Source organism: Neomonachus schauinslandi, chromosome 2, assembly GCF_002201575.2.
Source record: "Neomonachus schauinslandi chromosome 2, ASM220157v2, whole genome shotgun sequence".
NCBI lineage: Eukaryota > Metazoa > Chordata > Mammalia > Carnivora > Phocidae > Neomonachus > Neomonachus schauinslandi.
Genome location: NC_058404.1, coordinates 24,295,936 through 24,320,490, shown reverse-complemented (window position 1 = coordinate 24,320,490; position 24,555 = coordinate 24,295,936). Strand labels below are relative to the sequence as shown.

Here is a 24,555-nt window from a genome sequence, read left to right as displayed (position 1 = left end):
TCATCCTCATGTGCTCTGGGTATTCATCTTCTAATCTTTTCAATAATCTTTCCATATATAAATAAAAATTACTTTTCCTGAAACATGTGAGAGTAACTTGAGAACATCACATTCCTGTACCCGAAACTTAAGTGTGTATTAAAACAACTACAACAACATTCTCTTATATAATCATGGTACAATTCTCAAATTCAGGATTTTTAACAGTGCTGAGATACAATTATTTAATGCAAGAATCAGCAAACTTTTTTTGCAAAGGGCCAGATAAATATTTTAGGATTTGTCATTGTCTCTACTGTAGTAGCTCACAAGCAGTCATAGGCAATACATAAACCAATGAGTGTGGCTGTGTTCCTCCTACAGCTTTATTGATAAAAATAAGTGCCAGGCCCTGAATTGAACCACATTTTACATTCCCAAATTGTCAAATAAAAATTTTAATAGAATTCGTTCTTGTTTAGGACTTATTTTGTTGCTAGCTTGATTTTTCCTTGTAGTTCCCTCAACTATTGTTTTATATATTTTGAAGTGTTATTAGACATACATAAATTAAGGATTGTTATATTTTCCTCTTTAATTGACCATTTTATCATTAAGCTACGTCCCTCCTTTTTTCTAGTGATATTCTTATGCTAAAAAAGACGTTGTCTGATTTTAATATAGTTATACTGATCTGCTTTTAATTATTATGTGTATGGCATATGTTTTTCTTCATTTTGTTTTCATATTACCCATGTCATTAGCTTTATAGTGTTTCTCCTGTCTTCATTCTGACAATCTTTGTCTTCCACTGGGAGTTTATTCCACTTAAATTTAATATTAGTATTGACTAATGGATTCAAACTTATCTCCTTATGTGATTTCAATTTATCCCAGCTGTAGATTGATCCTGTCAATTTCTGCATAAATTTTACTATTCAAGCCAAACAATGCTTTTTCATAATTTTGAATATTAACATTTTTTCACTCTAGAATGTTTGTTTTGTGCCAATTCTCTCTGTTGAAATTTTTGTATACATCTTCTCCACTCTTTTTTTCATTCATGTAACGTTCATGTTTATGTGAATGGCTGTTTACTCCACTGCTGACAGCATGTGTATGTCTTACCCTACTGTCTGTTTTTTCTCTTGATTTTTTGTTTTTCCTGACTCTTTGTTTGTCCAGTAATATTTAATTCTATGCTGTGCATTGTATATAAGATTGTGAACAGTACCTTCAGATGATATCTTCCACCAGGGAAGACTTCCCCTATTTTACTAGGCAGATAGGTGAGAGACTTAATACATCAATCCTTTAGGAGGTTGATTTGGATCAAGGCAGGGCTTCAGGCTTATTAAATCTCTATTTTCCCTGATTTACGTCAGTTCCTTAGTAATAATCTTCTTGGATTTTTTGCTGAGAGACTAATAAATCTCTTGGTCTTCCATATAAAATAGATGACATTTCATTCTCCCCTTTGGAGGTTTCTGAGCTTGGCTTTAGTCTTGTACCTTCCAAAATGGAAAATGTGCCAAATGCTTTAAGGAAGGAACAACCTATGTGCTTGATATTGGCCCCCACCTTCTATAAGAACTTTGTATTCTAAGTTTTGAGAAATTATTGGAGAGTTTACTCTTTTAGATGCACTCACCCTAACATCTGAACCTTTTCAACCTAGTTTTCCAGCTCCAGAAACCTGCAGATGTCCTTTGAGGAGATAGAGTCTTGCATCTGGAATCAATACATTTCCATCCAATAGCATCAGACGTGCGAGACTAACAAACTTTCAATGGCTTCTTGTTCTCCAGGTAAAGTCCATCCATCTGGGATAAGCCAAATCTTTAGTTTATACTTAGAAGTTTCAATATCTCCAAAGGAAAAAAAAAAAACGGCCTGGGACCATCAGTCTACCTTATAAAGCACCCCTTGCTATATAGTTCTAGTTCATTTGGTCCTTGGTGCTTATAAAGCTCACCCATGTTTTTAAAGGCTGTGTGGAGCATTTAAAAAAAAATTGTCTACCTTGTTCTATTTGTAGCAGTAAGAATTTTAGTTGGCTGAGATTTCCTATGCCCTTTTTAAAAGCAGATGTTAAACCTCACCACTTCTTATTATTCAATTACTAAAACAAAGGGATGTTATAAATACATGCTAGAATCTGCCAGACATTTGACTAACATACAAACTTTGTAGGAGGTAGTGTGATCTGAGTAGATAATAGTAAAGTGTATTCACTGTATTTTAAATAATCATATTCAGTACTCATACTGTAATGTTAATGTCAAATTTAAGGGCAGTTTCTCAAGATATTCTAGAGGGCATCTGTTCAACCTTTATGGGTTCATAAAGGCCCATAGGACATATCAAATTCTGTTTATACTACAGGACAGAATATATAATATACTGCATGAGTAAAAAAGTTGCATTTATAAAACTAAATAAAAAATACACTTATATATAAAGTGATGCATCCCAATGACAAAATATATGAATAGCAAATGGATAAGACCTGGCTTATCAATTCATGTGAAAAGACCTAACCATGTAATTGCCAACAAGTAAATAGTACACAAGGGTGTTATAGCCACCAAAGAACCTAAAAAATGTATAGCCAACCACATCAGTAGAAACATATTGTTCAGAATAAGAGTCAACGTTCTACCTGTAGTGGTACTGAAAAATCTGAATTACTGAGTTTAGCTGGGGATTCAGTTAGGTTTCTCCCACAGAATGAAGTTAGCCCAGAGGAAAGCAAGCCCAGAGATGTTTGAAGAGGGCATGTATTGAATGGAGCACTGGGTGTTATATGCAAACAATGAATCATGGAACACTACATCAAAAACTAATGATGTATGCTGATTAACATAACATAATAAAATAAAATTAAAAAAAACAAACAAACAACTTGTCAAATGGAGAATAAGCTAATGAACTGAGTAAATTTAGCCTAAAATCCTCACTAGCAGAATGTTGATGTGATGTGAAATATAAATTAGCTCTATTTTGTTCAACTCTTGAGAGAAAAAACTCAGTCAAATAAGTTATAGGAGGCAGCTATAAATATGGGGAAATTACCCACTTGGAGCTATGTAAGGGGCTGCCTTGCAGTAAAGGCTGCTCCATGACAGTAGAAACTTCTTAGTGCCCCACCACCTCTCAGAAAGCTTGGACAGATGATTAAACATTATTTAGGTCATATTTCTTATATCCACAATATTTATCGAAAACACATGGGCCCACATACAGTGCTTGATATTGGCATTTTAAGAAGAAAAAAAAATGATTCTCGCCATTGGGGGAGAAAACAAAACTAAAGAAATTAATATTTAAGAAAAAAAAAAGGATAAGAAGCCTTACCATCCCACAGCACAGGAAAGTGGTTTCTATGTCTCTACATTTAACGGTTCTAGATCGGTGATTGGTTCATGTAGGAGAAACAAACAGTGCACAGGTTCTCTATCAATATAGATCTATGGGTAAAGATTGGAGAGAGGTTCATGTTGCAACCTTCAGTGGTTTATATCAGGCACAAATAAGAATTCCTACCATTGTTGACAATTTCCTGTAAAAAAGTTGTGTCTTCTCACAACTACAGAAGATCCCTGGACTTAATGACTTTTTGGCTTTACAATGGTGTGAAAGAGATACATATTCAGTAGAAATCACACTTCAAAGTCTGAATTTATATTTTTTCCCAGGCTAGTAATATATGGTATGATCCTCTCTCGTGATGCTAGGCTGCGGCCGTGAACCACATGTCTAGTCAGCCACACCATCGCAAGAGCAAACAACCTATACATTTACCAGTCATTATGTACACATATAACCATTCTGCTTTTCACTTTTAGTAAAGTACTCAATAAATTACATGAGGTATTCAATGCTTTATTATAAAATAGCCTTTGTTAGATCATTTTACCCAACTGTAGGCTAACGTAAGTATACTGAGCATGTTTGAAGTAGGCTAGGCTTAGGTATGATATTCAATAGATTAGATGTGTTAAATGCATTTTTGGCTTATGATATTTTCAGTGTACAATGGGTTTTTCAGGATGTAACTCCATTTTAAGTTAAAGAAGATCTATAGACTAAAATACTAACTGCAGAAAACAAGTATGATTCTGCTGTTATTTTGGCCAAAATAATTTATTACTATTATATTTAAAAGGAAGATTATCAGGATCAATTATTAGTAATAGAAACTATTTAGCATTTGGATTTTGGCTACATGCTAATGAAGTAAATGCATTTGGATTTTTCTCTAAAGAGTCTGCAAATTGGTTTTCTGTGTTAAATCTTATGTGTAAGTCTTTAGTTTTCTATAATGAATCCTTCACTTCCTTGCATGGTATTCTCTCTGAAGGATACTAAAGTGTCCTGCTAATTCCAAGAAGTTGCCTTATCCCTAGCATATTGTTCTAATCCTATTTCTACCTACTACCATTTTGCTCAACTGGGCAGAACCTAATTTAAAAAACTGCCTGTTCATAAAGCCTGATCCAATCAGGTTAGTTATAAAGGAATTCATCATTCTCTGACCTCTATTTACATGTACACTTAGCAAACTTGTGCAGAGTATATTTAAAATGGGATGGAAAACTCAGCTGCAGCAAAAGGGTTCCCTTCTCACAAACCAAGCTCCAAATGATTGACAGACCTTATTTAAAGTATGTTGAAAAGAATTATGAGGCTTGGCTGAATTGATATGTTAGTAATACTGTATATCTAACATCATAGAAGGCATTACAGAATATTTTTACTTGGTAAATCATGATCAGTTACTCATACTATTAAAAATTATTTGATCATTTTTAATGAAAACACTAACATTACATTATATTTACATTATTTTTAAAGTTTTTAGTTAAATTCCAGTTCATTAACATATAGTTTAATAATAGTTTCAGGTGTACAATACAGTGATTCAACACTTCCATATAATACCCAGTGCTGATCATAACAAGTGCACTCCTTAATCCCCATCACTCATTTCACCCATTCCCCCACTGACCTCTCTTTTGGTAACCATCAATTTGTTCTCTATACTTAAGAGTCTCTTTCTTCGTTTGCTTCTCACTCTCCCTCTTTTTTTTTCTTTGCCCTTTAATCTGTTGTTTTGTTTCTTAAATCCTGCGTATGAGTGAAGTCATATGGTACTTGTCTTTCTCTGAGTGACTTATTCTGTTTAGATTAATACTTGCTAGCTCCATCCACATTGTTGCAAATGTCAAGATTTCATTTTTTTTTTTATGGCTGAGTAACATTCCATTCTCTGTGTGTGCATGTCTGTGTGTGTCACTTCTTTTTTATCCATTCATCTATTCATGGGCACTTGGGCAGTTTCCATAATTTTCTTTTTCAAGAATCCTTTGGCTATTCAGAGTTTTTTGTGGTTCCATCAAATTTAGGATTGTTTGTTCTAGCTTTGTGAAAAGTGCTGATGGTATTTTGGTAGGGTTGCATTAAATGTGTAGATTGCTTGGGTAGCAGAGAAATTTTAACAATATTTATTCTTCCAATCCATGAGCATGGAATGTCTTTCCATTTCTTTACGTCATCTTCAATTTCTTTCATCAGTTTATAGTTTATAGTTTTCAGAGAACAGGTCTTTCACCTCTTTGGTTAGGTTTATCTTCAGGTATCTTATTGGTTTTGGTGCAATAGTAAATGTGATTGATTTCTTAATTTCTCTTTCTGCTGCTTCTTTTTTCTTTTTCTTTTTCTTTTTTTTTTTTGCAAAAGATTTCTTTATGCTGATTTTGTTCTTTTTTATTTTTTTATTTTTTAAATTTTATTTTATTATGTTATGTTAGTCACCATACAGTACATCATTAGTTTTTGATGTAGTGTTCCATGATTCATTGTTTTCGTATAACACCCAGTGCTCCATGCAATACGTGCCCTCTTTATTACCCATCACCGGGTTAGCCCATCCCCCCATCCCCCTCCCCTCTAAAACCCTCAGTGTATTTCTCAGAGTCTACAGTCTCTCATGGTTTGTCTCCCCCTCCGATTTCCCCACCTTCATTTTTCCCTTCCTTTTCCTAATGTCCTCCATGCTATTCCTTATGTTCCACAAATATGTGAAACCATATGATAATTGACTTTCTCTGCTTAGCATCATCTCCTCCAGTCCCATCCATGTTGATGTAAAAGTTGGGTATTCATCCTTTCTGATGGCTGAGCAATATTCCATTGTATATATGGACCACATCTTCTTTATCCATTCATCTGTTGAAGGGCATCTCGGCTCTTTCCACAGCTTGGCTATTGCGGACATTGCTTCTATGAACATCGGGGTGCATATGGCCCTTCTTTTCACTACATCTGTGTCTTTGGGCTAAATACACAGGAGTGCAATTGCTGGGTCATAAGGAAGCTCTATTTTTAATTTTTTGAGGAACCTCCACAGCGTTTTCCAAACTGGCTATACCAACTTGCTTTCCCACCAACAGTGTAGGAGGGTTCCCCTTTCTCCACAACCTCTCCAACATTTGTTGTTTCTTGCCTTGTCAATTTTTGCCATTCTAACTGGTCTAAGTGGTATCTCAATGTGGTTTTGATTTGAATTTTCCTGATGGCTAATGATGTTGAACATTTTTTCATGTGTCTGTTAGCCATTTGTATGTCCTCTTTGGAGAAGTGTCTGTTCATGTCTTCTGCCCGTTTTTTGACTTGATTATTTGTTTGTTTGGGTGCTGAGTTTGAGAAGTTCTTTATAGATCTTGGATACCAGTCCTTTGTCTGTAGTGTCATTTGCAAATATCTTCTTCCATTCTGTGGGTTGCCTCTTTGTTTTGTTGACTATTTCCTTTGCTGTGTAGAAGCTTTTTATCTTGATGGAAGTCCCAAAAGTTCATTTTTCCTTTGTTTCACATGCCTTTGGAGATATTTCTTGAAAGAAGTTGCTGTGGCCGATGTCGAAGAAGAGGTTACTGCCTATGTTCTCCTCTAGGATTTTGATGGATTCCTGTCTCACATTGAGGTCTTTCATCCATTTTGAGTTTGTCTTTGTGTATGGTGTTAGAGAATGATCGAGTTTCATTCTTCTGTATATACCTGTCCAATTTTCCCAGCACCATTTATTGAAGAGACTGCCTTTTTCCCATTGTATATTTTTTCCTGCTTTGTTGAAGATTATTTGACCATGGAGTTGAGGGTCCATATCTGAGCTCTCTATTCTGTTCCATTGGTCTGTGTGTCTGTTTTTGTGTCAGTACCATGATGTCTTGGTGATCACGGCTTTGTAATATAGCTTGAAATCAGGCAGCATGATGCCCCAGCTTTGTTTTTCTTTTTCAACATTTCCTTGGTGATTTGGGGTCTTTTCTGATTCTGTATAAATTTTAGGTCCTGTGACTTTACTGAATTTATCAGTTCCAGCAGTTTTTGGTGAAGTTCAGGTTTTCTTTTTTTTTTTCTTAAGATTTTATTTATTTATTTGAGAGTGAGTGAGCAAGAGAGAGCACAAGCAGGGGTAGAGGCAGAGGGAGAAGCAGACTCCCCTCTGAGCAGGGAGCCCAACATGGAGCTTGATCCCAGGACTCTGGGATCATGACCTGAGCCAAAGGCAGACTTAACCAACCGAGCCTCCCAGGCGCCCCTTTCAAGGTTTCTATACATGGTATCATGTCATCTGCAAATAGTGAAAGTTTGACTTCTTCTTTGCTGATTTGGATGCCTTTTATGTCTTTTTGTTGTCCGATTGCTGAGGCTAGGATTTCCAATGTTAAATAACAGTGGTGAGAGTGGATATCACTGTCTTGTTCCTGACCATGGAGGAAAAGCTCTCAGTTTTTCCCCATTGAGGATGATGTGAGCTGTGGGTGTTTCGTATGTTGATGTATGTTCCCTCTAAACCTACTTTGTAAAGGGTTTTTATCAAAAATCGATGTTGAACTTTGTGGGATGCTTTTTCTGCATCTATTGAAATGATCATATGTTTCTTATCCTTTCTTTTAATGTGTTGTATCACGTTGATTGATTTGCAAATATCGAACTACCCTTGCAGCCCAGGAATAAATCCCACTTGATCATGGTGAATGATTCTTTTAATATATTGTTGGATTCGGTTTGCTAGTATTTTATTGAGAATTTTTGCATCCATGTTCATCAGGGATACTGGCCTGCAGTTCCTTATTTTAGTGGTGTCTTTGTCTGGTTTTGGAATCAGGGTAATGCTGGCCTCATAGAATGACTGTGGAAGTTTGTCTTCCTTTTCTACTTTTTGGAATAGTTTGAGAAGAATAGGTATTAACTCTTCTTTTTTTTTAAGATTTTATTTATTTATTTATTTGAGAGAGAGAGAACAAGAGCACAAGCAGGGGGAGGGGCAGAGGAAGAAGGAGAAGCAGGATCCCCACTGAGCAGGGAGCCCAGTGCAGGGCTCAATCCCGGGACCCTGGGGTTATGACCTGAGCCGAAGGCAGCCACTTAACTGACTGAGCCACCTAAGTGTCCCAGTATTAACTCATCTTTAAATGTTTGGTAGAGTTAGCCTGTGAAGCCATCTGGCCCTAGACTTTTGTTGGGAGTTTTTTGATTACTGATTCAATTCTTTTGCTGGTTATCGGTCTGCTTAAGTTTTCTAATTCTCCTGTTTCAGTTTTGGTAGTTTATATGTTTTCAGGAATTTAACCATTTCTTCCAGATTGCCCAATTTGTTGTCATATAATTTTTTATAATATTCTCTTATAATTGCCTGTACTTCTGGGTTGTTGGTTGTTATTTCTCCTCTCTCATTTGTCGTTTTATTTATTTGGGTCCTGTCTCTTTTCTTTTTGATAAATCTGGCTAGAGGTTTGTCAACTATTATTTTTTTCAAAGAACTAGCCCCTGGTTTCATTGCTCTGTTCTTTTTTTTTTTTTTTTTTTCCCCTTCCTTCAGCTTGCTTTAGGCTTCATTTGTTGGTCTTTTTCTAGTTCCTTTAGGTGTAAGGTTAGGTTGTTTATTTGAGATTTTTCTTGCTTCTTTAGGAAGGCCTGTATTGCTATATACTTTCCTCTTAGGATGGCTTTTGCTGCATCCCAAAGATTTTGGACTGTTGTGTTTTCATTTTCATTTGTTTCCATGTATTTTTTTTTTTTTTTAATTTCTTCTTTGAGTTCCTGGTTGAGCAATTCATTGTTTAGTAGCATGTTCTTTAACCTCCATGTATTTGTGGTCTTTCCAAACCTTCCAGTCTTTTGGTGCATGGTATGATTTCAATCTTTTTGTATTTTTTTGAGGCCTGATTTGTGACCTAATATGGGATCTATTCTGGAGAACGTCCTTTGTACACTTAAAAAAAAATGTGTATTCTGCTGTTTTTGAATGGAATGTTCTGAATATATGTGAAGTCCTTCTGGTCCAGTGTGAGATTTAGAGGGAAGATGGCGGCAGAGTTGGAGTATCCTAGGCTCATCTCCTCCCATGAAAACAACTATATAACTATTAAAACACCCTTAATACCCCAGAAGTCAACCTGAAAAATGATGGAACAAACTCCACAACTAAAGGGAGAGAAGAAACCACATTGAAGAATATAGGAAGTGTGGAGACATGGTTTAGGGGAGAAACAGATCATGAATACTGTGAAAGGGAGACACCATGGTTGCAGAGAAGGGTGAGAGAGTAAAAGGAGTACACAGGGGAACACACAAGGAGAAAATCTCCCTGAAGCCATTGCCTTGAAAATCAAGAGGTCTGAATTTCATGAGTTCTGGAACCAGTGGGGTTTAAAGCCTGGAGTTTTGAAGTGAGTGGGCTTGGCTGAGGTAGAGCCTAGACACTGCCCTGCTCTTGAAGAGAAGGCAGGCAAACAACCTGGGGACAAATCGTATAGAAATAGTGATTTGAAGAATGCCTAGGCACACAGGGAGGAGATTATTCCAGTCTTCTTGGAGAGCTTCCCTGAGAGGCAGCATTCACAGAGATGCCTCTCTGGGAACAAAAATGCTGGTTGGTGCCATTTCTTCCCCCACGCCTCAGCATAAACACAGGGCAAGAAGCAGCAGAGCACAGACACTGGCTGCCTAACTTGTTTACAGCAAGTCCTAAGCCCTGTGCTCTGGCAGGACTGCCCTTTCTAGTCAAGTTTGTCTCAGTCCCAGCAGGCGGGCCCTTCCCCCAAGAAGACTAGCAGAGCCCTCCCCAACCAACACTCCCCACCCCACTCCACCCCTGCTTATACCACGTCCCCTGACCAGAGAGTTCTGCAGGGCCTCAGTTCTCCTCAATTAATATGAGGTCTCATTTCACAAGCAGACCAGAGCATACCCAGTTAAAACTCTACATTCAGGCCAAGGACCAAACACTGCCCACAGCAGGCCAGGAGAGCCCCTGCAGACAACTAGCTTGAAGGACAGAGCAGCCAAAACACAACAGAGCACACACACTGCACACACCAGAGACACTCCCTGAAGTGTCAGGTTGTGGACACTACATGACCTCTTCTTCAGAAGGCTATTACTTTCAGGAACAGGAAATATAATTGGCTTTTCTAACACACAAAAGAAGACAGAGACTTAGACAAAATGCCAAGACAGAGGAATTTATCCCAAATGAAAGAATAAGATAAAGCCAGAGCCAGGGATCTAAGTGAAACAGAGATAAGTAACATGCCTGATGGAGAATTTAAAGTAACATTCATAAAGATACTCACTGGGCTTGAGAAAAGAACAGAAGATATCAGGGAGACCCTTACCACATAGATAAACAAGTTTAAAAAGAATCAGTCAGAGATGAAGAATGCAATAAACAAGATTGGGAACAGGCTTGACGCAATGAGTAGCAGACTGGAAGAAGTAGAGGAATGAATCAGTGATACAGTAGACAAAATAATGGAAAATAATGAAGCTGAACAAAAGAGAGAAAGAATTATGGAACAAGAGAATAGACTTAGGGAATCAGTGACTCCCTCAAACATAATGACATCCATATTATAGGCTTCCCAGAAGAGGAAAGAGAAAAGGGGGCAGAAAATTTATTTCAAAAAAATAACAGCAGAAAACTTCCCTAATCGGGAAGGAAACAGACATCCAGATCCAGAAGGCACAGAGAACTCCCATCAAAATCAATAAAAGCAGGCCAACACCAAGACATATTGTAATTAACTTTGCAAAATATACTGATAAAGAAAAAAATCTTAAAATCAGCAAGCCTAAAGAAATCCTTAACTTATAAAGGAAGACCTATAAGGCTAGCTAGAGATTTCTCAACAGAAACTTGGCAAGCCAAAATAGAGTGGCATGATATACTCAAAGTGCTGAAGAGGAAAAATCTGCAGCCAAGAATACTCTATCCAATAGGGCTATCATTCAGAATAGGAAAGATAAGGAGTTTCCCAGACAAAAAACTAAAGGAGTTCATGACTATTAACCAGCCCTGCAAGAAATATTAAATGGAACTCTTTGAGTGGAAAGGAAAAAATCAAAAGTGACAAAGACAAAAAAAGGATCAGAGAACATCTCCAGAAACAGTGACAAAAGGAGTATAAAATGGCAGTAAGGACATATCTATCAATAATTACTTTGAATGTAAGTGGACTAAACATCCAAAAGACCCCAATCAAAAGACATAGGGTATCAGAATGGATTAAAAAAAAAAAAAAAAAGAACAAGACCCATCTAGATCTGCCTACAAGAGACTCATTTTAGACTGAAAGATAACTGCAGATTGAAAGTGGGGAGGGTGGTAGTGGAAAAACATTTATCACACAAATGAATCTTAAAAGAAAGATGGAGTAGCAATATTTCTATGAGACAAACTAGACTTTAAAACAAAGATTGTAACAAGAGATGAAGAAGGGCATGATATCATAATAAAGGGGATAATTCAACAAGAAGATCTAACCAATTATAAATATTTATGCACCCAACATGGGAGCCCCAAATATATAAAACAATTAAAAACAAACATAAAGGAACTCATTGATAATGATGCAATAATAGTAAGGGACTTTAACATCCCACTTACATCAATGGACAAGTCATCTAAACAGAAAATAAGCAAGGAAACAATAGCTTTGTATTTACCTTATTGTATGTTATTTTCAAAATTTGCTTTTAGAATATTATAATTATTCATTCATTGTATTCTTAGGATATATTTCCAAAATTAAATCTGTTGCATAGCTGTCTTTGACAATTTTTAAAAAGCTATTAAAACATACATAAATTTACTCCTAGAAAGACTGAAGCCATTTATATTCCTATTAGAATTTTGTATCTGAATCATAATGACAAAACTATCATTAAAAATTTCATTTGAAAAGTTAACAAATTTATGTCATTATAGTTAACATGCATTTCTTGATTACTAGTGAGTTTAGTTTTTTCCTTGTGTGTGTTAGCTATGTTTTTGTGCATTAATTGTGATTTCCTTGTCAATTTTTTTATTTCACTAATAGAATATTTATGCATTCTTATAAGTGTAAAAGTATTGTTACATAAGAAGTATATAAACCCTTTTAGACAAAAATCATACAAGCTTTTTAGAAAGTATATAAGAATTTTTAATTGTTGCAAATTGTTTTCCCTGTTTGCTAATTGTCCTCATTTCTTGAATATCATTTAATTTTTTTCAATGTGTATATATTCATATCATGTTAAAAAATATTTAAACTTGGTGATAAGGCAAAAATGTAAGCACCAGATCCTTTCAATGTCATATTAGAGTATTATGTGATAGACTTAACCCAGCATTACTTAATTATCTAGGGGAATATACCTCGATTTGATTTTACTATTTACCAGTAATTAAGGCCTTAGGTTCTGTGGAGAGACACATTAAATTAAAGATCTTTGCCCAGTAGAATAAAATAGCCCAAAAGGTTACAGTTTTATTACTATGTAAGATATTAATGAGTTTGGTCTCTAACTCAGCAAATCTATTTCAATATATCTTTCTTTGCATACTATAAAAATCCTTGTTTTACAAAATAGTCTGAAACAGCATCAACATTTAAATGGTCATAGTACTAATGGGATAATATATCTTTGATATGTTTATTTTTATATATTCATGATAGTCATGCTTTTCAATTTTCAATATCTTGAAAAGTTTTTGCAGGCTCTACCAATATTCCCAATTACACTCAGTTGTCAGAGCCCATTAAGCTACATAGACTGAGAAATGTACCTGTCAGGCTATTTAAATTCAAACAGGTCTTCTCTTGGTTTCTGAGGTGATTTCCAAGTAGCCCTAGAGCTTTATTTTTGCAGACCCCTCATTTGTAGTGATTAGAATATGGTTTTATAGCCTGAGAATTTGGTGAGCTTTTTAAAGGGATAAAGGGATTTATTCTCTCTTTGGTGAGCAATGATGAAAAATATGGTTTCTTTTTTTGTTTGTTTTCTGCTATTTGTGAGGAGAAAATTCATCCCTTAGAAATCAGAGCAACTTTTTGAAATAAGTATTGTGGATTTCTGTATATCTGTTTACTTTTGACTGATGAATGAGGTTGTCAAAATGAAGCTGCAGGATCTCTCCATGCATATATGTGTTAAAACCCTTTTCCTCTCATTATGTGAGTGTGGACTGCTTTCTTTTTTCTGGAGTGTATTATTAAATTTTATTATAATCTCAAAGTAGCTCTGTATTAGTTGCTTTTTTATTGTGGAAAAATACATATAACATAAAATTTACCATTTTAAACACTTTAAATGAACATCTAAGTGCCTTTTACTATATTAACAATGCTGTGGAACCAGCACCACTATATAGTTCTAGAACTTTTTCATTAATCCTCCCCAACCAACCCCTCCGAAATGTTCCTGTATCCTTTAATCAGTCACTCCCCATTTCTTCATTCCCTAGCCCCTGGTTACCTCTAACCTGCTTTCAGTCTTTGCCTATTTGGGATATGCTACACAAATGGAATCATACAATATATGACATTTTGTAGTTTAGCTTCCTTCATTTAGCATGTTTTCAAGGTTTATCCATGTTGCGGCATGCATAGCTATTTCATTCCGTTTTTTAACTGAGTAACATCCCATTGTACGGATTTACCATATTTTACCTATTCATCCTGTAATGGACATTGGGTTGTTTCCAACTTTGGTAATTGTCAGTGGTACTAGTATTATCATTCATGTACAAGTTTTTGCTTGAATACCTGTTTCCAATACTTTAGGTATATACTAGAAATGGAATTACTGGACCATATTCTAATTCTTTTTAACCTTTGAGGAACTGCCACACTGTTTTCGACAGTGATTGTACCATGTTACATTCCTATCAGCAATGTGCTGATTTCTCCACATTTCCGCCAACATTTGTCTCTTTGATTATAACCATTCTAGGGCATGTGAAATGGTATCTGACTGTGTATGTGTGTGTGAGTGTTTGTTGAGCATCTTTTCATGTGCTTGTTATTAATTTGTATATATTCTTTGATATACAGAGAAATGTGCATTCAAATTATTTGCTCATTTTTTGGGGTGCTTGGGTGGTGCATTCACTTAGGTGTCTGGCTCTTGGTATTGGTTCAGGTCATGATCTCAGGTCGTGAGATGAAGCCTCATGTCAGGCTCCATGCTCAGCGTAGAGTCTGCTTATTTTCTCTCCCTTGCCTTCTGCCCCTCCCCGCTACACACTCTCTCTCTCTAAAATAAATAAATAAATCTTTCAAATTCTTTGCTCAATTTTTTAATTTGGTTGTTGAATTTCTGTTGTTAAATTGTAGGGATTCTTTATATATTCTGGATAATAAAAACTAAAGCCCTATCAGATATATGATTTGGAAATATTTGTCCCATTATGCAAACTTGTTTTTTGTTTTGTTTTGTTTTTACTTTCTTGGTAGTGTCCTTAGATGCACAAACTTTTTAGTATATGTGCTGCCAAAGTGAGCATGATGCACAAATTTTTGAAATTTTGAAGTCTCATTTATCTATTTTTGTTGCTGTTCTTACTTATGCTTTTGATGTCATATCTAAGAAACCATTACCAAATCCAGGGTCATTAAGATTTACCTCTATATTTTCTTCTAAGAATTTTATAGATTTAGCTCTTATATCTAGGTTTTAGACTCTATAAATTATTTTTGTATATGGTATAGGTAAGGGTCCAACTTAATTTGTTCGCATGTGGCTATCTAGTTATCCCAGAACCTTTTTGTCAAAAGGCTATTCTTTTCCCATTGAATGGTCTTGGCACTCAGGTCAAAAATTAATTAATCATAGATTCATGGGTTTACTTATGGACTTTCAATTCTGTTCCATCGCTCTATATGTCTATTTTTATGTCAGTATCATACTCTTTGTTATGTAGCTTGATAGTAAGTTTTGAAATCATAAATGTGAATCATCCAACTTTTTTTTTCTTTTTCAAGATAGTTTTAACTCTTCTAAGCATTAGTTGGTTTACTAATAAATTAGATTAAAATATCTCTTGGGCACCTGGGTGGTTTAGTCGGTTGAGTGTCAGATTTTTTTTTTTTTTCTTAAAGATGTTATTTATCTGAGAGAGAGAGAGATTGAGAGTGAGTGGGAAGGAGAGGGAGAGAGAATCTGAAGCAGACTCCACACTGAGCTCAGAGTCAGACATGGCGCTCGATACCATGACGAAGAGTTGGACGCCTAACCCAGGCACCCTAAGTGTCAGACTCTTGGTCTCAGCTCAGGTCATGATCTCAGGATTGTAGAATCAAGCCCCATGTCAGGCTCTGCACTCAGTGAGGACTCTGCTTAAGATTCTCTTTCCCTCTGCCTTGCCCCTCCCCTGCTCGGTGCGCACAAGCACACTCTCTCTATTTCTCTCAAAAATAAATAAATAAATCTTTAAAAATAATCTCTTAAATTGTAGGATATGAAAAAAATAAACGAACAAAAACCAGCTTTTATCCTGCTTTCAGGATAGCAGTTTTCTATATTCAACATGCCACTAATATATATTTAAACTTTGCAATATGTCCGTTTTTGTGGAGTTACATAATGACTCCTTCTGTGAAAGACTTTTCAATTCTCTCTCTATATAAGATTCAAAGAAAACTCTCCTACATGAGAAGTATTTATCAAAGATATTTGCATAAGAAAAAAATGAGGCTTTCCTCATTTTGGGGCTTTCCCCACATACCAAGAATAGGAACTTTACTGTGTAATCTAGGCCCTCATTTTCTGTGTACAGGACCCAACTGCTTTAATAACACACTTAGGCAGAAGAAAAGCTTTTCCAATACTCTGTCCATTATCTTAAGAGAGAATGTATTATTTTTCTGGGCAATTCAATAGGTAGAAGAGGATTTTTAAGCTTCAGGGCTCAAGACTTAATGATATATTTCTAAATTCCATGTTTTATTTTATGGAACATCATTAACTAATATATTAATTTTATAAAACTTTATCAAGTATAAAAAATAAATGGAAAAGATTATGTATTTTTCTTTAATATTCCTACTCAGGAAATGGAAAATGAACAAATATATATACACAAGTGCCAGGGAGTTTTGCAGAAACTTACATGGGATAGGCATGATGACACCCACCCAAATATAAATGAAGAAAGCAGCTAAGGAAGGTCTGTTGAAGGATATACCTCCTAAGCGAATTATTACTATAACAAATAATGATGAATGAGGTGAAATTTAAGAAAGGGAAGAAGAAGTAACACATGCAAACATATTGATTCAAGAGGCCATACTAAACTAGGGTTCAACAAGAAATTCAGCATATCCTGAAGACAAGAAGCAAGATAGTGAGTAAGAAGACATGCTGTTGTTGATGAAAGAGCAGACTGCTTTATAGTGTGCTAGCTCCTAAATTATTTTATGTTAATGTTGTTTCTATAGCAATGTGGCATGGTAATTTAGAGTATGTCACTGAAAACTACTAGACCTTTCCTTACCTGGTCAAATGCTAACTCTATCATTTACTTGGTATGTGACTTCAGACAAGTTACTTAATAATTTTGAGCCTCAATTTGTAAATTACATGAATAGCTAAAAACACATGTAACATTATGTTATACACAGCATTTCTCAATAAATATTGTGTCATTATTAGGATATTATTATTGCTATTCCAGTATTAGTACACAAAACACACATTTATTAGGGTGTATTAATGTATAATACAACTTTGAAAGTCTTTTCATGATTCCTTAGGTTTTAGGATATAAAAGAATGGTCACCTTCATACCCCTGAAGAAAAGTAAACATAATGATTTACCAAAGATATATTGACTTATTGAAATTTTCAGAAGTAATCTCAAAAGTGCAGACAAAAATATCCTTTTAAGCTTGAATAGAGTCTAAAGAAGGACCTTTTTTCATTTTAAGAAAATCAAAAGAATATGGAACAAACATAACTTAGCTACACATACCTAATACAAATGAAGGAAAACCCCTGTAGACAATGAATATGATATATGTAAAATGAATACATTCAAATTTTAAAGCAGATTCTACACCTGTCACACATAAGTGCCAATTTTTTTTATTTTTTGTCTTTTCATCTGTGTAGAAAAATAAAATAGGATTCTATAAAACAGAGATATTTCAGTTTTCACAAAGACAAATCTTTGAAAATAATGAAATGCTTAGTGTCAGAATTAAATATCTCATGTCTACCTATGGACAACCAATGATTTCACATTAAATTTTCACATTACATAGAAACTTCATCAGTAATTTGCACTTTTAACCCCAAAAGTGTCAGTTTGGATATAAGTACACCAATTATTTCTAAGTAGTAAAGAATGGCTCAATTTTATAAATATAATGTGTTTCAATAATTCTCCAATCTATATAAAATATTCAAACTAGGTAATGCAAATTGACTAAGGTCAATGAACTAGTGAAGTTTATAAACCTCTGAAAGTATGTTGAAGTTATAGGGAATTTATTGATCTGAGATGTAGAAATTTTTCTAAGAGAATTATAATTAAGCATTTTCCTACTTTCTATGTAACTCCACCCCTTGAGAGGATTGGAAATAGATATTGAACACTTAATTAAGCCAGATCATTAATTAAAATGCTGCACTGCCTCATTACTGGCTCACACTGGTATCAGAACACCACAACAAACAAATCCTAGTTAGGCATCCCCCATCAATTTTATAATCACCTTGGATTTGGTTTAAGAGGTCCACATCTCAAGACCCTGCTATATCAGCTTAAAGCTTATAGTATGATGTGGAAATTTTTCCCAAGTTTAAGAACAACAGAAATCACTTAAAATATTTCATTTTAATGTATGTTCTAAATGTTCTTTCCAATATTTTACCACATTCAGTCTAATAAAAACTCACTGGTATTCAAACTAAAATCATTGGTGAAAACACCTTAAACACCTTCTCTGTCCCTCTTCCTGTGCTGTGATTCCCTCTGTTCATTGGGAAGCCTGAACCACATCTTCTACTCCTGTCACACAAGGTAAGGTCTGAGTTAAGTGTAAAGCCAAGATGTTCATATATGAGACACTACATAGTAGCTTTTCTTGAATGTCTCTTTACTCTTCTTCTGAGGCTCTAACCCTGATTAGGGTAAGGTTTGTGTAGGGTGGGTATTTGACCTCTCTGGAAAAAAACAAACAAAACAAAACAAAATATAACTTGAAGAGCAGGTTTGATGGACAACATGTCAAGTTCTAAGTAAGAGAGTTCTCTTCAAGAAAACAAAGAGGACTGAGGAAATCTCAGTTTCTTGACCCATGATAGATAGAGGAAGAAGAGCCTGGAAAGAGAGGTGTAAAAGCAAAGCTATCTAACTTGTGTGATTTGATAGTCTATCCCTGGGAATGTTCATAGTATTTTTATTCATAAACAACTTTTGATATATTCTTCCAATGAAATACTACTCGGCAATCAAAGGGAATGAACTGCTGAGTGATGAAGCAATGTGGATAAGTCTTAAAGTTATTAGGTTGAGAGATGAAAGACAAAACAATACATATTGTGATTCCATTTATATAAAGATCAAGAATAGGAAAAACTGATTCATGGCTTTATATACCTCTATAAAGGTAGAAGAGTGATTGCTCTGGGTGACAGGGTGAGGTTTGACTGGAAATGGGCATTGGGGAACTCTCTGGAGAAACAGAAATGTTTCTATCTTGACAGTGGTATGGGTCACAAGAGTATATATATTTGAACTACATTTCAGAGTTATGCATTTCACTATACATGTATTATATCTATATTTGTTTTTTTAGAGCGAGAGCAGAGGGAGAGGGAGGGAGAGAATATTAAGCAGGCCCCACACCGGGCACAGAGCCTGACAGGGAGCTCCATCTCAGGACCCTGAGATCATGACCTGAACTGAAATCAAGAATTGGACTCAATCGACTGAGCCACCCAGGCACCCCACATGTATTATATTTTAATTAAAATATTGTTCTACAGCCAAATACAAGAAAGAAGGAAGGCAGGGAGGGAATGAGGAAGGGATGGTACAAGCTTGGGTTATTAGGTTAATATAGTACAATCCATATTCCCAGGTCTGCTACTTACTGTATGACCTTGGCCATATTACTAAAACTATCTAATTTTTTAAGTTTGTTACCTAAATAAAGGAGTTTTTCATGGTACTGCAAGATTGTTATGAAGATTAAATAACATGACAAATGTATGCAAAGTCTTTAGCACTGGGCTGCCTCACAGTTAATAATTGCTGGATGGCAGTGATAATGGTGATGGATAATAAGTACAGTGTAGGAATTATCTGGGGAATATGGCTGAACTGTAACACCTAAAGAGAAAAACTTGAGAAATTACAAACATCTTCTCAAGGTAGAGGTGAGACAGTGCGTACTACTAAGAAAATTCTACCTTCTCTCACCAGGAGTCCTTGTAAGAGTGACATCGTCTTTAAACCCTGCTTGGCAATCCCTGACACACCACCATGATGATCAGGGAAGACAGGGTGACCTAGAAGTCCAACTACTTCCTTAAGATCATCCAACTTCTGGATGATTATCCAAAACACTTCATTGTGGGAACAGACAATGTGGGTTCCAAGCAGGTGCAGCAGAGCCACAGGTTCCTCTGCAGGAAGGCTGTGGTGGGCAAGAACTCCATGAAGCACAGGCCATCCAAGGGCACTGGAGAACGCCCTAGCCCTGAAGAAATGGTTGCCTCATCTTCAGGGGAATGTGGGTTTTGTGTTCACCCAGGAGGACCTCACTGAGATCAGGGACATGCTGCTGGCCACTAGGTATCAGCTGCCACCCATTCTGGTGCCATGGCCCCACGTGAAATCCCTGTGCCTGCCCAGAGCACTATCTGGGGCCTTAGAAGACCCCCTTTTTTCAGGCGGCAGGCATCACAACGAAAATCTGCAGGGGCACCACTGAAATCCTGAATGACGTGCAGCTGATAAAGACAGGAGACAAAGTGGGACCAGCGAAGCCACGCTGCTGAGCGTGCTGATTATTCCCCCGCTTCTCCATCCAGCAGGTGTTTGACAATGGCAGCATCTACAACCCCAAACTGCTTTATATCACAGAGGAAACTGCATTCTAGCTTCCTGGACGGTGTCCCCAGTGTTAGTGTTATGTCTGCAGACTGGTTACCCGACTGCTACACCAGTAACCCCTTCTATCAGCAGTGTCAAGTGGGTCTGGCTTTGTCACTGGAGACTGATGACGCCTTCCCACTTGCTGAGGAGGTTGAGGCCTTCTTGGCTGATCCATATGCATCTGTGGTGACTGCCCCTGTGGCTGCCACCACTGTCACTCCTGCTGCTGCTGCAGTCCCAGCCAAGTACGAAGCAAAGGAAGAGTCAGAGGAGTTGGATGGGAGGATATGGGATTTGGTCTCTTTGACTAATCACCAAAAAGCAACTCGCAAAGCTAACTTCAGTTGTAAAACAAGGAAATAATGGCTTACTTCTCAAAAAAAAAAAAAAAAAATTTTTTTTCTAAGAAGGAAGGACTCCACTAAAAGAATGTCCAGTATGTATTAGTCACTGAAATATTTACTTCTCCAGTACTGTTGCAGAGCCAAATTGCCTCAAAAGGAAAAGAGTAAGTTAGAAAAAAGCGAGAGATCCTTTGTGGCTACTAGAATTCTAACTAGAGAGTAGAGTGAGAAGTGGGGTGCTGGACCCCAAAGAAGCATGATCTGCCACAAATGGCAATAGTTTCATCACATAAATCTTTTAAAGATTTTATTTATTTGAGAGAGAGAGAGAGAGAGAGAGAATGAGTGGGTGGGGGCAAGGAGCAGAGGGAGAGAGACAAGCAGACTCTGTGCTGAGCTCAGAGCCTGATGTGGGGCTCGATCCCATGACCCTGAGATCATGACCTGAGCTGAAATCAAGTCAGACACTTAACTGACAGCCACCCAGGCGCCCCTCACCACATACATCCTAAGGGTAGCCAGAACAATGTGGACCTGAAAGACAAAATTCAGGAGTGGAGGTACGTGAAGAAGTGGCCAGTGTCAGACCAGGAAAGATAACAGCCAGCAGGTTCTCTGCCCCACTGTCGATGAGTGAATGAGTGAATCAACTTAGGATATTCAAGGAAATCATTATCATCATCACCACTGATGAGAGGACAAAAGGCACCTGAAGGCAAAACAAGAACTGATACCCCACGAACGCCCTCCCCTTAAGGGGGAGTATGTCTGACATTCCTCCAGTACTGTGACCGCCTAAGAACAAAGGCAGGGAGAAACAAATGGTCAACTGAAAAAGATTACCGTCATGCAGGATAAGAAACTCCACTACAGTTTTAACTGTCTTAATGATTTACAAGAAAAACACAGTATTAATAATAGCCAGACTTCCAGGAATCTATAGAGTCAATTTCCTGGAGCCTCAATGTTACTTTCACCTCCACAGGATAGAAAACCCTATATAATCAGTCACTCTTTATAATCACAGTGCAGCTCTCTCTGCCTGCGGGTCCTGTCCCTGTGCTATAATAAAAACACCACTTTACACTCTGTAACATCTCAAGAATTCTTTCTTGATCATGGCACTCCACAATCCAGCATCATCATCATCATCCATGTATTGATCATTTACTATATGCTCAGACATTGTATATCGCTTATCTAGTTTTACCCCTCTCAAACTACCTTGTTGAGATCTAGGTATAAAATCCTTCAATGTACATATTTAAACTGAAAGAGTCTACACATGGCTTTCTTTAGAGCTTCTTCCCCTCTGCACGGAGCTGACTCCTGCTTTCTAAGAGAAGAAAGGACAGAATTGTGGAAATTTTTATTACAATTTCTACCTGAATAAGGATTCAAATCTCACAAAGACAACTTTTGAAAAGTGTAATAACTCATTCTCTTGAGTTAACTGTCTGTTTACGCTCAGATTCATCTTTGTCCTATTTTTATTTTGATATCTTATAGAACATACTACAACAAATTTCATAGAGGCCTTTTACCAAAAGAATAAAATTTAGACTTTTTAAATGGGTTCCGTATGGAATCTAGAGGGAAAAAGATTACTTCTTAGTGTTTCAACTTTAGTTCCTCTAAAATGAGAATAATTTTATTTGACATAAGTTATTTTTTCAGATGCCTCTATCCCTTCATTGGAATACTCTAACCCCAAATCCATTTGACTGAATGTTAGAAAAGTAAATGTACTTTGAGTTGAATAATTTAAAAGTTGTTGGAAAACTTTTGAAACTGATTTTAGTAATTATTTAATTATCATGTTATCCTTCACACATAATTTTTAAGTTATAACTTCATTTTGTTGTTCATCTCCTCCTTTAAAAACAGATTTTTAAACTCAAAGCACTAACCAAGTATTTTCAGATGAAAATTATAATTATGTAGCTGTTTGAATGTTTTCAAAATCCTCTTTCCAAAGGCTGACTTTCAGTTAGAGCTCATTGATATTTTGCCCCAATTGTTTAGAAATATATGTCAACTTCTTCATAAGTGCTAATTAAAAGAAGTCACTGATTTACAAAGGGTGATTTTTCAAACACATGTATACACACACACACACACACACAGCATCAAGAGAGTACAGAAAGTGAAGTTACAGCTCTAAAATATCTTCTCTTTCTCTAAGATTAAAACTTAAAGGCATATGCATCACTGTAATTGGACCAAAATGTGAGAAGGAATCTATTACACTATCTTAATAACTATTTTTTAACTTTGTAAGTTAAATCCAGCTCTTAAAACTTAGAAAGCATTTTATATAATTTCTCCAAAATGAAAAAAAATAACTTATCTTCTAACATGAAATTTAAAAACTTCTGTGAAAACATGAGTTAGGTATTGGGATTTTTTTCCTGAATTGATTGAATATATGATTTTACAGATCCAGATTATCCTTATAATAGGTAGTTATCATTTCTACTTATCAAACCAGGTATATTTTACCTGACTGGTACTTTTTTTTTTTTCAGAGAAGCCTCTACTATGTACTTTGAAAATTTTTATATTTTGTTTGTTTATTTGTTTCACACTTTAATTTTCCTACTTCTTTAACCACTGTTCCATAAGGACGTCTTTCTCCTCCGACAAAAACATCATTCTGAAAGTTCTGACCTATATCAGGTATTTCTGTCTCTCTCCAACTTCATTCAATTGCCACTCACTTAATGAGCTTGACCATTTCACCATGTGCTGGCTTCCTCATCTGTCCTTCCAGTTTTATGTTTGACTGAGCTTCTATTTGCCAAAAGCCTGCTGAATATTTCTATCAAAATGTCTCTCTGGAAACTCAAGCTTCACCTGTCCCAAACTAATGCTATTTTTGCAACGAATACTTTCCCCTAATATCCCCCTGCATCAAATTCATTCTGTATATAACTACCCAAATCCTATTCTCAACTAAACCCTAAGTCACTTAAGTGCTCAAAAAGCATTTAATGGCTATTTTTCAGTCAGTAAAATCTCAATTTGTGATTCAAGTTCAGAGAGACAATTAACATGACCCCCCAATTTTTCCAGTTTCAGCCATGTTTATATTTCTTTCCCTGACCACGTGCTCAAGCTACCCTCTTAGACAGAGGGTAGCTTGTCTACCTTTTTTTCTATCATCTTTGAACACCCTCATCAAAGGTCATTAACCGCCTGAGATATCTGATGGGCACTTTTGTCTGAGGTAATTTGGGAAATAAAAAGATCTTAAAAACAAAGTAAAACAAACCTATTTAAAATCTCTAAACATATTTTGGAACCAGTTTCTACAAGGAATAATTTACTGCAATGTATTCTCAAATTATCTGAAAAGCAAAATCATAACAAGAAACATTACATAATGGAAACTAATCCTAGCTAGAACATATGAGACACATTAATACAAAAGATAGAGTTACTTTAAAAATAAAATATAACTTTTCATTTATCCTATAAAAATATTAAGATTAGAAATTCTGAATGTAAAGGACTTGGATTTATTTAAAAACCAATATTGCCTCCCCCCGCCCCCCCCCACACACACTAGCTGGATGTTCATAGGTTATAAGTCCTCTTATTTAAACCCTTGTACAGAAAACCAAACATTGCTTCAATGAACAATGAGTCATTTGATTCATAGAAGTGACAACCTAAAATTATGTACTCCAAATGTGTATTTTTGTTACAACTGAATGATTCTAAAACACTTCCAATGAAGCATAACACATCAACAGTGACATACTGAAACATCAGAGTCTTCTGGATTGT

General features: G+C 36.0%; 1 protein-coding gene and 1 pseudogene across 2 annotated transcripts in view; one reads left to right on the top strand and one right to left on the bottom strand.

Annotated features, from left to right (window-relative positions):
• Nucleotides 1-24,555, bottom strand: part of SGCZ (sarcoglycan zeta) — a 432,583-nt gene that overhangs the window by 147,427 nt on the left and 260,601 nt on the right. The gene's annotated exons all lie outside the window — the stretch shown is intronic.
• On the top strand, nt 19,808-20,730 carry LOC110584190 (annotated as a pseudogene).